This window comes from Mesoplodon bidens, assembly GCF_964165515.1.
Source record: "Mesoplodon bidens genome assembly, chromosome: 11".
NCBI lineage: Eukaryota > Metazoa > Chordata > Mammalia > Artiodactyla > Ziphiidae > Mesoplodon > Mesoplodon bidens.
In genome coordinates this window covers 73,071,574-73,085,583 of record NC_138167.1, presented here as the reverse complement: position 1 = coordinate 73,085,583, position 14,010 = coordinate 73,071,574, and the positions used below count along the sequence as shown (strand labels likewise).

Genomic DNA, 14,010 nt, shown 5'->3' with positions numbered 1-14,010 from the left:
AACACAAGCTTTAAATGACACAACAGACCAGATAGATTTAATTGATATTTATAGGACATTCCATCCAAAAACAGCAGGTTACACTTTCTTCTCAAGTGTGCACGGGTCTCTCCAGGAGAGATCACATCTTGAGTCACAAATCAAGCCTCAGTAAATTTAAGAAAACTGAAATCATTTCAAGCATCTTTTCTGACCATAACACTATGAGATTAGAAATCAATTACAGGGAAAAGAACATAAAGAACACAAACACATGCAGGCTAAACAGTACTTTACTAAATAACCAAGAGATCACTGAAGAAGTCAAAGAGGAAATCAAAAAATACCTAGAGACAAATGCCTATGAAAACACGATGATCCAAAACCTATGGGATGCAGCAAAAGCAGTTCTCAGAGGGAAGTGTATAGCTATACAAGCCTACCGCAAGAAACAAGAAAAATCTCAAATAAACAATCTAAACTTACACCTAAAGGAACTAGAGAAAGAAGAACAAACAAAACCCAAGGTTAGCAGAAGGAAAGAAATCATAAAGATCAGAGCATAAATAAGTGAAACAGAAACAAAGAAAACAATAGCAAAGATCAATAGAAGTAAATGCTGGTTCTTTCAGAAGATAAACAAAATTGATAAACCATTAGCCAGACTCATCAAGAAAAAGAGGGAGAGGACTCAAATCAATATAATTAGAAACGAAAAAGGAGAAGTTACAACAGACATGGCAGAAATACAAAGCATCCTAAAAGACTACTATAAGCAACTCTATGCCAATAAAAGGGACAACCTGGAAGAAATGGACAAATTCTTAGAAAGGTATATAACCTTCCAAGACTGAACCAGGAAGAAATAGAAAATATGAACAGACCCATCACACGTAATAAAATTGAAACTGTGATTAAAAATCTTCCAACAGGGCTTCCCTGGTGGCGCAGTGGCTGAGAGTCTGCCTGCCAATGCAGGGGACATGGGTTCGTGCCCTGGTCTGGGAAGATCCCACATGCCGCGGAGCGGCTGGGCCCGTGAGCCATGGCCGCTGAGCCTGCGCGTCCGGAGCCTGTGCTCCGCAACGGGAGAGGCCACAACAGTGAGAGGCCCACATAACGCAAAAAAAAAAAAAAAAAAAAAAATCTTCCAACAAACAAAAGTCCAGGACCAGATAGCTTCAGAGGTGAATTCTATCAAACATTTAGAGATGAGTTAACACCCATCCTTCTCAAACTCTTCCAAAAACTTGCAGAGGAAGGAATACTCCAAAACTCATTCTACGAGGCCACCATCACCCTGATCCAAAACCAGAAAAAGATACTGCAAGAAAAGAAAATTACAGACCAATATCACTGATGAATATAGATGCAAAAATCCTCAAGAAAATACTAGCAAACAGAATTCAACAACATATTAAAAGGATCATACACCATGATCAAGTAGGAGTTATCCCAGGGGTGCAAGGATTCTACAATATACACAAATCAATAAATGTGATATACCATATTAACAACTTGAAGAATAAAAACCATATGATCATCTCAATAGATGCAGAAAAAGCTTTTGGCAAAATTCAACACCAATTTATGATAAAAACTCTCCAGAAAGTGGGCATAGAGGGAACCTACCACAACATAATAAAGGCCATATACAACAAACCCACAGCAAACATCATTCTCAATGGTGAAAAACTGAAAGCATTTCCTCTAAGATCAGGTACAAGACAAGGATGTCCACTCTCACCACTATTATTCAACATAGTCTTGGAAGTCCTAGCCATGGCAGTCAGAGAAGAAAAAGAAATAAAAGGAATACAAATTGGAAAAGAAGAAGTAAAACCGTCACTGCAGATGACATGATACTATACATAGAGAATCCTAAATATGCCACCAGAAAAGTACTAGAGCTAATCAATGAATTTGGTAAAGTAGCAGGATACAAAATTAATGCACAGAAATCTCTTGCATTCCTATATACTAATGATGAAAAATCTGAATGAGAAATTAAGGAAACACTCCCATTTATCATTGCAGCAAAAAGAATAAAATACCTAGGAATAAACCTACCTAGGGAGACAAAAGACCTGTATGCAGAAAACTATAAGACACTGATAAAAGAAATTAAAGATGATACCAACAGATGGAGAGATATACCATGTTCTTGGATTGGAAGAATCAATATTGTGAAAATGACTATACTACCCAAAGCAACCTATAGATTCAATGCAATCCCTATCACACGACCAATGGCATGTTTTACAGAACTAGAGCAAAAAAATTTTTAATTTGTATGGAAACACAAAAGACCCCGAATAGCCAAAGCAGTCTTCAGGGGAAAAAGCAGAGCTGGAGGAATCAGACTCCCTGACTTCAGACTATACTACAAAGCTACCGTCATCAAGACAATATGGTACTGGCACAAAACCAGAAATATCGATCAATGGAACAGGATAGAAAGCCCAGAGATAAATCCACGCACCTGTGGTCAACTAATCTATGAAAAAAGAGGCAAGGATATACAATGGAGAAAAGACAGTCTCTTCAATAAGTGATGCTGGGAAAACTGGACAGCTACATGTAAAAGAATGAAATTAGAACACTCCCTAACACCATACACAAAAATAAACTCAAAATGGATTAGAGACCTAAATGTAAGACCAGACACTATAAAATTCTTAGAGGAAAACATAGGAAGAACACTCTTTGACATAAATCACAGCAAGATCTTTTTGATCCACCTCCTAGGGTAATGGAAATAAAAACAAAAATAAACAAATGGGACCTAATGACTCTTAAAAACTTTTGCACAGCAAAGGAAACCATAAACAAGATCAAAAGATAACCCTCAAATGGGAGAAAATATTTGCAAATGAAGCAACTGACAAAGGATTAATCTCCAAAATTTACAAGCAGCTCATGCAGCTCAATATCAAAAAAACTAACAACCCAATCCAAAAATGGGCAGAAGACCTAAACAGACATTTCTCCAAAGAAGATACACAGATTGCCAACAAACACATGAAAGAATGCTCAACATCACTAATCATTAGAGAAATGGAAATCAAAACTACAATGAGGTATCACCTTACACCAGTTAGAATGGGCATCATCAGAAAATCTACAAACAGCAAATGCTGGAGAGGGTGTGGAGAAAAGGGAACCCTCTTGCACTGTTGGTGGGAATGTAAATTGATACGGCTACTATGGAGAAGAGTATGGAGGTTCCTTAAAAAACTAAAAATAGAACTACCATACAACCCAGCAATCCCACTACTGGGCATGTACCCTGAGAAAACCATAATTCAAAAAGAGTCATGTGGGCCTCCCTGGTGGCGCAGTGGTTGAGAGTCCGCCTGCCGATGCAGGGGGTGCGGGTTCGTGCCCCGGTCTGGGAGGATCCCACGTGCCGCGGAGCTGCTGGGCCCGTGGGCCATGGCCGCTGGGCCTGCGTGTCCGGAGCCTGTGCTCTGCGGCGGGGGAGGCCGCAGCAGTGAGAGGCCCACGTACCGCAAAAAAAAAAAAAAGAGTCATGTACCACAATGTTCATTGCAGCTCCGTTTACAATAGCCAGGACATGAAAGCAACCTAAGTGTCCATCAACAGATGAATGGATAAAGAAGATGTGGCACATATATACAATGGAATATTACTTGGCCATAAAAAGAAAAGTAATTGAATTATTTGTAGTGAGGTGGATGGACCTAGAGTCTGTCATACAGAGTGAAGTAAGTCAGAAAGGGAAAAACAAATACCGTATGCTAACACATATGTATGGAATCTAAAAAAAAATGGTTCTCATGAACCTAGTGGCAGAACAGGAATAAAGACATAGAGAATGGACTTGAGGACATGAGGAAGGGGAAGGGGAAGCTGGTACGAATTGAGAGAGTGTCATGGACATATACACACTACCAAATGTAATATAGATAGCTAGTGGGAAGCAGGTGCATAGCACAGGGAGATCAACTGGGTTCTTTGTGACCACCTAGAGGGGTGGGATAGGGAGGGTGGGAGGGAGGGTCAAGAGGGAGGGAATATGGGGATATATATTTACATATAGCTGATTCACTTTGTTATACAGCAGAAACTAACGCAACACTGTAAAGCAATTATACTCAAATAAAGATTAAAAAAAAAAGTCATGTACCACAATGTTCATTGCAGCTCTATTTACAATAGCCAGTACATGGAAACAACTTAAGTGTCCATCGACTGATGAATGGATAAAGAAGATGTGGCACATATATACAATGGAATATTACTCAGCCATAAAAAGAAACGAAATTGAGTTATCTGTAGTGAGGTGGATGGACCCAGAGTCTGCCATACAGAGTGAAGTAGGTCAGAAAGAGAAAAACAAATACCGTATGCTAACACATATATATGGAATCTTAAAAAAAAAAAGGGTTATGAAGAACCTGGGGGCAGGACAGGAATAAAGACGCAGACATAGAGAATGGACTTGAGGACACGGGGAGGGGGAAGGGTAAGCTAGGACAAAGTGAGAGAGTGGCATGGACTTATATATACTACCAAATGTAAAATAGATAGCTAGTGAGAAGCAGCCATATAGCACAGGGAGATCACCTCAGTGCTTTGTGACCACCTAGAGGGGTGGGATAGGGAGGGTGGGAGGGAGACGCAAGAGGGAGGAGATATGGGGATATATGTATATGTATAGCTGATTCAGTTTGTTATAAAGCAGAAACTAACACACGATTGTAAAGCAATTATACTCCAACAAAGATGTTAAAATATAAAATGAAATGAAATGAAATAAAATAAAATAAAATAGGGTACCAGAAAAGAATTTTAAAATGCAGGTCACATTGTGGTTTGCATTACTTCCTGATTTTGCCAATTAGAGTAATATACAAAACCACTTCTTCCCTTTTTTTCCTCCTATCTATAAAAATTGTATGATGGATATTTTACTTCTTAGTTCTCCCTGAAGCCCAGCCAGAGCCTCTGGGGCTTCAAGCAAGGGAAGAAAGCCTTTCTGGTGAAGAGAAGGTGGTATAGATTCCTACTCTAGGCAAGTGTTAATATGTAAAGAGAAAAAGTGCACATCACCATTCCTAAGTGACAGTTGCAATCCCCTAGCTCCAGCTGTGGGGTGCCCCTTTAGTGTCAGATGTTGAGAACTCCTGGCTGATCGTAACCCCACAGGAGTTTTCTAGCAGACGCCACCTCTATCTCAGGAAGTGATGGGGGGGAGGAAGGTACGTACATTTGACACTATGTGGCAGGCACTGTGCCTCTTGAAACAGGCTTTATTATCCTTATTTTCCAATGGGGGAAACTGAGTCTCTGAGCAACAAAGCTTTCCCAATATAACTTAGCTAGTAAGTAGGCTGCAGGGTCTGCTTGCACACCTCAGTCTATCTTGGCTCCAGAAGCCAGAGGCCTTTCACTCTAGTTCTGTTTTAGAACTACACTTTCTTGATTCCATACTGCCAGACCAGGAGTCTCTACAAATGGGAAATTTCACAAAGTCCCTCAGTCACTAGTGAATTGGGGAATCTCCCCATAAAAGCTCTGAGCATCTATCAAATGCAAGGTGGGAGAGGGGCTAACAGAGTTTCTAGTTCAGGTACTTTCCGAGGCTTGACTGCATCTCCTGTCATTGGAGGCCATGAGATGCCCCCATATCCTTCCTACCCCTTTTTTGATTAAGCAGGGAGAATAGGTTTTTGTTTCTAGCAATCACATGAACCCTGATTAACACAGAAACAAACTGATCCAGTTCTTTAATCCCTTACTTTTCTAAACCCTCCCTGGAAGCCTTATTGATAATATTTATGAAGTCTCAGACACCAAAAATGTCTCTATAGCTGGTCAAACTGAGGAGCACAAACAAGTTCTTCCACCCTTGTCTTCTTTTAGTAACAAGCTCTGCTGTATACACACTCTCTCCCACCTGCTTCCTGGATTTACAGGAAGCACAGCCTAGTGGGAGAGGCTTGGGTTTCAGTATGAGAGCAGAGTTTGAATCAGGGATCCACAGACGTGAGCAAGCAGCTTCATGTCCTTGAACCTCAGTGTTTCCCCAGCTGTAAAATGGGAATAATAGTATCTCCATCCGTAATAATTTGTTAGGGCTGTCATAACAAACACCACAGAGTGGGTGGCTTAAGCCACAGAAATTTATTTTCTCACAGTTCTTGGGGGTAGAAGTCCAAGATCGAGGTGTTAGCAGAGTTGGTTTCTCCTGAGATTCTCTCTTTGGCTTGTAGATGGCTGTGTCTTCACATGGTTGTCCCTCTGTCTGTGTTGTCTATGTCCTAATCTCCTCTTCTTATAAGGACACAAGTCATATTGGACTAGGGCCTCTTCTAATGACCTCATTTTAACTCAATTACTTCTTGAAGACCCTTATCTCCAAATACAGTCCCATCCTGTGATATTGAGGGTTAGGACTTGAACATAAAATTTTGGGTGGGGGGGCGGGGAACATAATTCAGACCATAATACCATTGTAGGTTGTTTTTTAAGGATCTTAGAAGATGAACCAGCACAGAGAAGGTATAAGCAAGGGTGAAGACCTCAAGGCTCAACCCAGCCCCACTTATCCACCCTGGAAGCCTGGCACTCCCCTGGTGGAGCAGCTCACATGGGAGGCCAGGGTGGAGATCAAGGCCTCAGGCAGTACTGCTTGCAGAAGGCCTGGAAGGTTGCCCTGCTGGTCCAAATTCCGGGTGGAGTCAACCCCTTCTGGGAGCCCAGATCGTGGGCTTTGCTCTGAAGACTGTGGGGAAGAAGTTTGCTGAGGAATACTTTCAAGCACGAAGTAGTGAATAACTGCCTCCACAAATCAAGATTAACACTTTTCTCTAGCCAAATGACTTTTAGATAATTCAGACCTTTCCTGTGGCCAAAATTCTATAGAAATTGATGAATCGATTCAAATAAGGAAACTGGGTGAAGGAGTAAACTTTTAAATAATAATGACCTGGCTCTTTCGGTGAAGTGCTTTATACTTAAGGCAAACCAAACCATTATCATGAAATATATTAAAGTACATCTCTTTCACAAGTGAATTACTGGTGTTTCTATACCTGGAATATTATATATATTTCATTTTCTGAATGGTTACATTTTAAGAAGGAAAACATTTTTATTTTTTAAAAAATTAAATATCTGTAATTATTCCTAAGTGTTTTATACTATAACAAAAATTTGTTCTTTTCTCATGAATTTACAATTTCTAAACGAAGACAAGCAAATACAAAACTGGGGGAAGAATAGGCTTTACTAATCAAATGATGTTTTTGTTTTTGTAAATGAGAAGATTATTTTATTTTTAACACTAAACATGGGAACTATTTCTTAGAAAACATGTTTGGAAAAATTAATGCTGTGTTGTGTATTAGATTGTCCCATGTGGTATATGAAATAGACTTAATCTTGGTCTTCTCAAGTTGCTCTACTTTATGGTTGTGGTTGTACTTTTAGAAAATACTACATTATTTCATGTCTTTAAAAAATCTTTAAAATGTGACCTGCAGAACACTGTAAATGGTTAAAACAAAGTAATGTGAAAATATTACAGCCTAAAAGAATTCTTAATGTCACAAGTGTTTAACTTTGATGATGTTATTTTTTTTTTTTTTTTTTTTTTGCGGTATGTGGGCCTCTCACTGTTGTGGCCTTTCCCGCTGCGGAGCACAGGCTCCGGACGCGCAGGCCCAACGGCCATGGCTCACGGGCCCAGCCGCTCCGCAGTATGTGGGATCCTCCCAGACCGGGGCACGAACCCGTGTCCCCTGCATCGGCAGGCGGACTCTCAACCACTGCGCCACCAGGGAAGCCCTGATGATGTTATTTTGATTTAACTCGACACACTTTTTTTTTTTTTTTTGCGGTACACGGGTCTCTCACTGCTGTGGCCTCTCCCGCTGTGGAGCACAGGCTCTGGACGCGCAGGCCCAGCAGCCATGGCTCACGGGCCCAGCCACTCCGCGGCACGTGGGATCTTCCCAGACTGGGGCACGAACCCGTGTCCCCTGCATCGGCAGGCGGATTCTCAACCACTGCGCCACCAGGGAAGCCCTTGACACACTTTTAAAAGGATAGTTTATGTTCGTAATAATCTTTGAAGAGCTTGGAAATAAAATTTATCCTTAATTCATGAAAAATAAGTGGTAAATATGACTTTAATGTGAACCTCAGATTTCCAGGGACAATCTTTATTAAAATAGTATTCTTTCCTGTTGTTCACATAAGCTGTAAGATTATCCCGGACATTCTGATATTTTGGTATCCAATCTCCAGAACTGAGACGTCATGTCCCAGAGTCTTGTGTGGAATCTGTGGTCCTTGTACTTGAGGCCTGGGCTCCAGGAGGGGTGGACGGTGACAGAGGGAACACACTGGTCTCTAATAGAAGGACTTCATCCTTTCCAGGCTTGAGAATCCTGTTCTATGGTGACGGCATTGTCCCTGCTGCCCCACAGAGACGCAATTCAGACCCCATGCTTGGCCCTGTCAAGTTCCTGGCGAGCTCTGGATTCTACCGAGTAGTCACTGGCCCCTAGTGCCAACCGTGTGAAAAGAGGCCACTTTACATTTGATACAAAGCATCAGCCGGACTCATTCACGGTGCCCGGAACATCTTAAGCTCCAGATGTAGAGCTGGAAAGTGGCACTTCAACACAAACTCCCTTTCCTGCCACCCACAAGGATTTTGCAGGCTGAGAGGAACACGCAGAGGCTTATCTTTTCCACCCCTTGTCTCCCCAGATGTCAAGAGATATTGTTCTGGGGAACAGCCCAAGAAAAGCCCTATTCTCCTTGCTCCTCCTCACCTGCCAAGAAGGGGTGGCCTGCAGGTGCCTGGCCGAACTGAGGAGCTGCCAGGAAGCATCAAGCCATTCACTCTGGTTGAGAAGTGGCCTCCCCCGTGCCAAGTCCCAACCTTGGCAGCTCCATCCACGGGTTCTCACGAGCAGCACCTGTCTGCCTAGGCTTCAAGCCCCAGCTCCCACTTGCTGCTTCACACTAATGCAGGTGACCCCATGACCAGAAGGGCCTCCCTCAGAGCCATGGTTCCTCCTCTGACAAAGCCCTGGCTTGTTCGAATCACTGAGCCTCAGGAAGGTCTTGGGTCCCTAAAATAAGAGGAGCTTTATATATAAGAGAAGACTGATGATATTACCCAAAGTGCTCTTTTTCACATGGAGAAATTCAGGTGGAGAGGGAAGAAAGACCTTGGAGAGTATCTTCAGGTCCAGGGGTTCTCAGTCACCTGGAGGAACTTTAAAAAATGAGATCCTGGGACTTCCCTGGTGGTGAAGTGGTTAAGACTCCACGCTCCCAATGCAGGGGGCCCAGGTTCGATCCCTGGTCAGGGAACTAGATCCCACATGCCACAACTAAGAGTTCACATGCCACAGCTAAGGAGCCAGCAAGCCGCAACTAAGGAACCCACCTGCCGCAACTAAGACCCAGTGCAACCAAATAAATAAATAAATAAATAAATATTTTAAAAAATGAGGGCTTCCCTGGTGGCGCAGTGGTCGCATGTTGAGAATCCCTGATCTGCTTCAACCCACTTGTTTTACAGACAAGAAAAACTGAGGTCCTGACAGAAGGGACTTTTGACATTGTCAATCTTGTCCAATTCACCTGTTTTACAGATGGGGAACTGAAGCCCAGAGAAGTTAAGGAGAATCACCTAAGGCTCCATAGCTAGTAAGTGGTATCTTAGTATTTGGGGCAGTTTGACTTTTAATTGTCTCAGAATGGTTCTACTATTATGTCTAGTTTTACTATCATAAAGCGCTGCTTTAAAACCATCATGGTTGGGCTTCCCTGGTGGCGCAGTGGTCGAGAGTCCGCCTGCCGATGCAGGGGACACGGGTTCGTGCCTCGGTCCGGGAAGATCTCACATGCCACGGAGTGGCTGGGCCCGTGCACCACAACTCTAGGCCTGCACTCTACAGCCCACGAGCCACAGTGCCTAGAGCCCGTGCTCCGCAACAAGAGAAGCCACCGCAATGAGAAGCCCGCGCACCGCAATGAAGAGTAGCCCCCGCTCGTCGCAACTAAAGAAAGCCCACGTGCAGCAATGAAGACCCAACACAGCCAAAAATAAATAATCAAAAAAAAAAACCCATCATGGTTCCCTAATGCTCAAGAAATAAAGTCTACATTCCATAACATGGCATTCAAAGCCCTATCATCACAACCTGGCCCCACTTACTTTTCTAAAAGTACTACCTTCATACCCAGGAAAGTGGGGCCCATGCCCTGGTCCCCTCATTTTACAGGGCTCCACTCTGACCCTTTTCTAGCTGTATCACACCTCATGGGACAAAGAGTCCACAGGGTTAAGGAGACATGCTCCCTCTGGACCTCAGAGTATCCCAAGTTCACCTATGGGGCCTGTGACATCCTCTTCCTTAATGTCTTTCTGAAAAAAACAATAGAGCTGCTAGGCCTGAGGGGCAGCCCTGCAGCAGCTGTTCGGTGGGAAGTGGGAGTATGGTTGGAGCTTGGACGTGCAGGTTGGATGTCCTCACATAGGCCCTCAACTCTCCTCCTGGTGCAGGCTGGTCCAGAGGGGAAAGAGCAGAGGAGCAGGCTGCAGGCTGGGAGCTGGCTCCTCCATGTTCCAGGGAGTCCAAGAATTCTAAGTTCAAGTGTCACCTTCTAGGTTGTCATGAAGGAATATTTGTCAAGGGAGGAGGACAGAACATATTTGACTGTTTTCTTTATAAATTTTAAAGACTTATTCATGGTATGTAGGCCTCCATTTGTACCCTGGCCTTGGCCCTGCGCATGCTGGGGAGGTGGGTTGACCCCTGACAGAGTCAGGGAGGAGGGCTAGTAGTCAACCTTGCTGCTGGAAGGTGAGTAGCTCAGCCCTCCAGTATGTATGAGATCTGCACTAGCAACTCCTGGAGGGATCACAAGCTGTATTTATGGTAAAAAGAAAGTATATAGTGTTGATGTGATATGAAACCAGGATGTGGTGCCCCCCAGGTCCTGGTTGGTGAGCACTTCCTTCCCTTCTCCCTGCAATGCAATTCTTACAAAGTCCTGTTTTTAAATTCCTAGGCTCTCGTCTTTTTTCCACAGTAGAATTTCTATGGAATGTATGAATACTAGGAACAGCACTGCTACGTCATAGGATATCTCAGATATTTAATTTGCCTAAATAATTCCAGATTGTTCTTTAGAATGGCTGTTCTTGTCTACCATCACATGAGATGTACAGGAGGGTTCCACTGTCCCCCTGTCTCCACTGAAACTTGGTATTATTCAGCTTTCTAATTTTTGCCAGATCACTGGTAGAAAAGTTGCATCTCATTGTTGCTCTAACTTTAAGAAATTTTTAACTATTGTCTTAGCCTATTTGGGTTGCTATACCAGGATACCATAGGTTGGTAAACAACAGAAATTTATTTCTCACAGTTCTGGGCTGGAAGTCTGAGATCAGGATGCCAGCATGGTGGGATTCTGGTGAGGGCCCTCTTCTGTGTTGCAGATGACCGTTTTCTCATTGGGTCCTCCTATGGTGGAGACAGCAGAAAGCTCTCTGAGGTCCCTTTTATAACGGCATTAATCCCATTCATGAGGGTTCTACCCTCATGACCTAATTACCTCTCAAAAGGCCTCACCTCTTGATGTCATCACACTGGGGATTAAGATTTCAACATGTGAATTTTAGGGGGGACACATTCAGTTCATAACAATTACTAATGATTTTGAGCAGCTCAAATCTAATTTTTTTCAAATTGAAATAGCTATAATCAGCTCCAGATCCTATCAGCCAGCCCACCTTTTTCTTTCTTGTCTGCAAGTAGAGCTTGAGAGACCAGGGATCGGTCTGCTGATATCTAGATTCACTGTGACACTGAATAGTGGAGATATCCATGATGCTACAGCATTTGCCATTTCTCTTTATCCTCATCTCTTGGGGACTTCATCTCCTGCCTTCTTGCACCCTAGTTCCCTGCTCTCCAGCTGCACTGGTCATGAACATGCAAAGCCATTCCCACACCTAGGGGACTTTGGCTCCCACTGTTCCCTCTGCCAGGACCATTGACATTCTCAGGATGTGTTCCTTCCCTCCCTTGAGTTTCTGTTCAAACGTCATCTCATCAGTGATATCTTCTCTGTCCTTTGTAACCAAAGTAGCTCTTTGCCCACCTTCTTCCCTTAAATTTTCTTCTTTTTTTTTAACATCTTTATTGGAGTATAATTGCTTTACAATGGTGTGTTAGTTTCTGCTGTATAACAAAGTGAGTCATCTATACATATACATATATCCCCATACCTCCTCCCTCTTGCGTTGTTTTCTTCTTAACAATCCCCACTAACTGGCATTCCCACTGCCTGTTATTTACTAGTCTGTTTGTTTAGTGTCTGTTTCTTATGCCACAATAGCAAACACTATATCACTTCTATATCCAAAGTGCCTGGAAGGGTGGCTGGCATATAGGAAGCACTCAATAATCATTTACTGAATTTAATAAATTCTTACTGGTTACTCCTATGTAGACATATTGACACAACACAATTGCAAACATTTAGACATTTATTAGTTTTTGCAGTGTAGTTTTTAGATCATTAAATAAATGGGTTAATGTGGGAAGAGGCATTACAAAATGACAAAACCCACAAACAGGTGAATAAACCATAGACTGAGTGGAATTCATAGAGAGATTCAATTAGCTCCCCCAGGGTCTCTGGTGCCTTCCCCAACCAACCAAAGCAATACATTTCCAGATCTGGCTTTGAAAAAAAATCTAAGTTTCTCCTAAATGTGATATTATTTCCTAGAGTTCATATAGCACAAATTACTTTGTCTGTCTTGTATCAGTGATACAAGTTTAGTTACAAGTGATGTTTTTAGCTTGAAATTTTAGTCCAAAACAATGACAAATAATAAAAGCACCTTGTCACAGTTGCACAAATCCTTTCTAAATAATTTAACTCCACTTGCTTTCTCTGAAACTTGGGGGAAAGAAAGTGATTAGGAAACATTAAGGCTAGAATTCAGCCACAGCCATGTCTTTCTTTAAAAAAAAAAGACAAAAAAAGTCAGTTGGAGTGCCAGTTGTATAGTGCTGTCCATTGTTTAGAAAAAAAAAAAGTTTTAACCCCAGGGTGGAAAAACTAACATTGTCACTAGGATATGAAGAAACCATGGTGAAGAACTAGCCACAGTGAGGCCCCACAGAATGGCCGGCGGCATCTGCTCCGAGGGCCTTTATCAGCAGCCTTGTATGTTCTATTCAAGACTCTCAGAACGATTGTTCGCATGATGTAGACAAATTGACGCAAATTAGTTTAGCACGGGCTATGCAAAGTTTAAGCTTGTTGAGCAACACACGTGGACCACATAGCAACAGCTCCCAAAGCTATGTAAAAGGTGTTGGATGCAAAGTACTAACTACTCAGACTTTCCTCTTCCAGATTGGAAGCAGAATTTGCAAATCATTGGTGGAGGGATTTGGGGGGTCAGGAAGCTGGCAACAGGGGCTGGAGCCCCTACACTGACCCTGAAGGCCAGTGAGGGCTGTGAAAAATATCTCCTGAAAGGGCTGCTTTCCACGTCTAAAACCAATCGCCTGTTATTTCATGGCCACAAATCCTCAAAGGATTGACCCCCAAAGATTAAGGGGATTCCGCCACTTTGCTCTTTACTTTGGTTCAAATATCTCAAGACAATTCCTTTAAGGCTGGTGTCACACAGACCACCTAGAGGGGCCTTCTAATTGTATTTACAGTAATTTAATTACATCAGGGAGAGCTTCAGAAGGCAGGATTTACCAAGATCGATACTATAGGTGTCTCTGGCAGAGTTTTAATCTGTTAAATCAACAGAGAAATGGTAAAAATAAAGCCACTCCAGAGTTTAGAAACCACTTCATGAACTTTCTTTTTTTTTTTTTTTTCCCAGCAAGATTGAGAAGGTGAAGGAGACATTTTCCTGGGGTCCACAGCTTTCCCACTTCTGTTCATATTATTTTATACTCCATGCACACATTATATCCATCTGATCACACACACACACAC

General features: G+C 42.5%; 1 long non-coding RNA gene across 2 annotated transcripts in view; it reads right to left on the bottom strand.

Moving 5' to 3' along the window:
* Nucleotides 1–11,492, bottom strand: part of LOC308625465 — a 79,041-nt gene extending 67,549 nt beyond the window's left edge. For both annotated transcript variants that reach the window (XR_014017102.1, XR_014017103.1), the window contains exon 1: nt 11,399–11,492. This is a non-coding gene — a long non-coding RNA (uncharacterized lncRNA). The remainder of the gene's footprint in view (nt 1–11,398) is intronic.
* Between the last annotated feature and the right edge of the window lie 2,518 nt (nt 11,493–14,010).